Here is a 4,477-nt window from a genome sequence, read left to right as displayed (position 1 = left end):
GTACTTTAACTTTAACTAATCCAATGAGAGTGCTCTGAGATATGATGCTTTGTTACATTGCCTCCCTACATGCATAACATCATAACTCTAGACGCATATTAGAAGACATTGAATCTCCATAATCAGAGGCCCTTGAGACTTAAAATCGGGTTCCTGGGATTTTATAGCTTCAAGAACAGTCATTGAATCTCCTTCCAACCTCCTAAAAATCCCAACTGTAAAATCATTTGTAAACCTCTTAGGGTAGCAAACAAAGCAACACCTTTATCATCCCGAAGTATTACTCCCACTCTAGCAACACCCATATCCCGAAAAAGAGCCCCATCAAAATTCAATTTTACATGCCTTGCTTATGGAGATTTCCATGATAGAATCTTCTCTTCATTAACACAACCTGAGAATGCTTAATAAAATTGACGCTTTCCACATACTCAACACATCTATCAACACATAATTTAGTTGAATCACTGACAATCCCAAACAAGATAGAATTTTTGAATTTCCACACACCCCAAGCAATAGCAAGAAAAGATGAGACTAAAGCCATATCATCTTTCACAAGAAAACCTAATAACTCATCAAAACAAGAAGCTGAAGAAAATAGAGGAATTACTTTACTACATCTTGACTTCCATATATGGATTACCTTAGAACAAAGGCATAATGCATGGAGTTGATCTTCAACTTGAGTTTAACAACTTTCACACAAATTAGATGATAAAACACCTCTCTGCACCAAGTTTTACTTTGTTGGAAGACTATTTTTACTGGCCCTCCAAGCAAAACTTTTAAACTTTTTAAAACTTTTAACTTTTAACCTTTGGGAATTGATCTTCAACTGGACTAAAACTCTTCATACTTTGAAAATTTAGATTCATTCCCAATCCAAAATGGTAACTAGATTTTACTATATGCTGACTACTTTTATTCTCACCCCACCACACAAACTTGTCGACAACCTAGGAATGCAAATGACTTTTTAAAATTGCTTCAGCCACATGAAAGGGGAAAACGGATTGTATTAAATCAACTTTCCATTATCTAGAATATGATTCAATCAGCATATTAACAATTGCATTGGATGGTAACAAAGTAGAACACTGAACTTCAAGAGAGTTTAAATTTGATAACCATTTATCAGACCACACTGCCAATGCTCTCCGCATTGCCAATGCGCTAATAACATCCTTGTTTGAGAAGTGTTTTTGTTGAACACAAACTTTTCCATACATGAGAAGAGTTCCCTTTAATTTCTAAATTTATGAAAGAAGTTTTTGGGTAATACTTAGCTTTAAAAACCTTGGATAGTAAAGAATCATGAGTGGCCATCAGTCTCCATCCTTTTTTTGCTAGCAGAGCAAGGTTAAAAGTCTCGAAATCCCATCCCCCCCCCCCCCCCCCCCCCCAAAAAAAAAAAAAATTAAAAACACATTCTTTTCCAACTGATCCAGTGCATCTTACGCTAAGATTATCTTTAACCCCAACAAAAGCGTGCAAACATAGATTCGAATTCTTGACAAAGTAGCTTGGGCAATTTGAAAAAACTCATTGTGAAAGTAGGGAGGGCTTAGACCATTGCTTTAATCAAAATCTCCCTACTAGCTTGCGATAATAGTTTTTCTTTCCACCCTTATAATTTATTCCAGATCCGAGATACCAACTCTTGAAAAGTTGCCATTTTAGAGTGCCCAGCAAAAGATGGTAGTCCCAAATAATGATCATGAGCTTGGATAGAATTAACATGCCAAAAATCATTTAAAACTTGGTCTTCCTCCATGTCCACATTCTTACTAACTAATAACTCAGTTTTTTCCAAATGTAGTTGTTGTCTAGAAGCCTTTTATAGAGTTGTAGTAACTACATCAGATTCTCATTTTTAGTGACATTTGCTTTACAAAACAATAAACTATCATCCGTAAAGAATAAGTGGTTGATGACTAGTGCTTCATTACATACTTTGATCCCTGAAGTCATTCTTCTATTAATAGCATCTTGGAGGAGAGCAGATAAGCCTTCCACACATAAGACAAATAAATAAGGTGATAATGGATTCCCTTGTCTAAATCTCCTAGAGGGGACAAATGAAGAAGATGGAATCCCATTTATCAAAACCTTGTACAACACCGAAGATAAACATGACATAATCTGCCCTACCCATTTTGGATCAAATCCCAATTTGAGTAAAACCTTTTCAAGATATGACCACCCACCCTATCATACACCTTACTCATGCCTAACTTAATTGACATAACTCTACTTCTTCTCCTCCTTCTTCATTTTATAGAATGGATAGCCTCATATGCGAAAAGAATATTATCAATAATAATTCTCCCCGGCATAAACGCACTTTGGCTGGAGGAAATAATATTTGGCAAGAGAAGTTTCAGCCTATTAACAATCATTTTAACAATTATCTTATATACCATGTTACATAAACTAATAGGCTAGAATTCTTGAACTTTTTCAGGCTTATTTTTCTTTGGAATAAGAACAATAAAAGTTTCATTCAAGTTCATGGGGACCACACCTTGCTATAAAATAGACAAAACTGGTTTACTAACCTTTTCTCCAACTATGTGCCAATATTTCTAAAACAATATTGGTGACATCCCATCCAGACCCAGTACTTTCATGGGTTGCATAGAAAATAATGCTTCTTTGAACTCTTACATGCATAAAACTAATCACTGGATCCATCAAATACGGTTGAACATAAGAAAAAAAATCAAAAAAATAAGGGACTATAACCCTATCCAATTCCTCCCCCTCCCTCCAAGTACCCCTATCATCTCTATGTTTTTATATATAATTTTTATTTTTGTACTAAGAAGCTTTTTGATGGAAAAATTCTATATTTTGATCACCCCTATGTAACCATAAAGCCCTAGACCTTTGCTTCCACATCATTTCTTCTCTTTCCAATAACACATTGATATCATACTGTAGTCGCTTAATATCTGAAATTGAAGAAAGATCAGATGCTAATATATCCAACTCAACCCGTTTTGCCACTAATTTCTTCAAAATATGCCCAAACTATCTATACTTCCATGATTGTAAAGGGATAGTACACTGAGCAAGAGACTCTTTTAACATTTTAATTGCACCCACACTAGAAATTTTAACCCATGAATCAAAAATGATTTCTTCACAACCTACTGCCCTAATCCACATTGAGTCAAATCTGAAAGGCTTCCTACCCTTCCTTGAACAACAAACTGATGCACTTGTATCAAGCATCAGACAAGTATGATCTGAATGTGTTGTAATTAAATTATTCATTTTCATTGAAGGATATAACTGTAACCATCCCGGGTTCGCAAGAAATCTATCTAATCTTTCTTGAATATTAGCTTCCCCTTCCCTCATATTGGACCATATGAAGAAATTTCCTTCAGTTGATAAATTTTTAAATTGACAATAATCCAATATCTCCTTAAAATCGTGCATTTTCCACTTGCATTTGCCTCAATCTTATTATAACCGATGATTTGAAAGATGTTCATAAATTGGTTGTAAAAGTAAGAAATGTGGTAAGGTTTCTGAGATCTTTACTGGCTAGACTTGAGAAATCCAAGACCTTTGTTCATGCTAATGGTCTTGAATGTAAGATGATGTTGTGTCTTGATGTTCTTACAGGATGGAACTCATCTTTCTTGATGTTGGAAACGGCCGAAGAGTATAGAAAGACCTCTAATTCCATGGGTGATGAGGACATGCAATATGTCAACAATTTTAATTATGATGAAAAGAGATCGGGCCAATCCAACAATATTGATTAGAAAAATATCCGAATTAGAATTTTTTTTTTTTTTTTGGCTTTTTTATAATGTCACTTGCACCATTTCTGGATCTTTTATTATCAACAAGTTTGTCAAGTGAATGAGTAATTGGATGAAATCTACGAGTGTTGATCCTACTGTACATATTATGGTATTGAAAATGAGACTCAAATATGAGAAATATTGGGAAGATTTGACTTGGATCAGTGTTTTACTATATGTCACTATTGTTCTTTACCTACGATACAAAATTGATGGAATGATGTATGGGTTGGAAAACACTAGCGGTAAGGGACAGGCAGATAAAGTTGTATTAAGGATTAAGAACAACCTTAATAGGATGTATGATACGTTTGTCACTTTTAGAGAGTGTTAATATAGAGGTTCCACCATCCATCGTATTGCCTCCTCCATAAGCCGATAGGCTGGAAAAGCATAAATGGGTCTGAGGTTTCGTGACACCCATGAGTTTTGAAAGCATAGAGTGGCCAGTCAGACTTGAAATGATACTTTTCAGCAGAATTACACCAATATGTAGAGAAATTTGATATCTTAGCTTGGTGGAAGGTAAATATCGTCAAGTATCTCGTCCTTAGAAAGATAGCCCACAGTATTTTGGTCATCCACATTTCTAGTACTTTAGCCTCAGAATTTGCATTTAGCACTTGGAGACGCATATTGGATCCATTTCAGAG

The sequence above is a fragment of the Juglans regia genome, chromosome 8 (assembly GCF_001411555.2).
Source record: "Juglans regia cultivar Chandler chromosome 8, Walnut 2.0, whole genome shotgun sequence".
In the NCBI taxonomy this organism is placed as follows: Eukaryota; Viridiplantae; Streptophyta; class Magnoliopsida; order Fagales; family Juglandaceae; genus Juglans; species Juglans regia.
Note: the sequence above shows the minus strand (reverse complement) of the source record.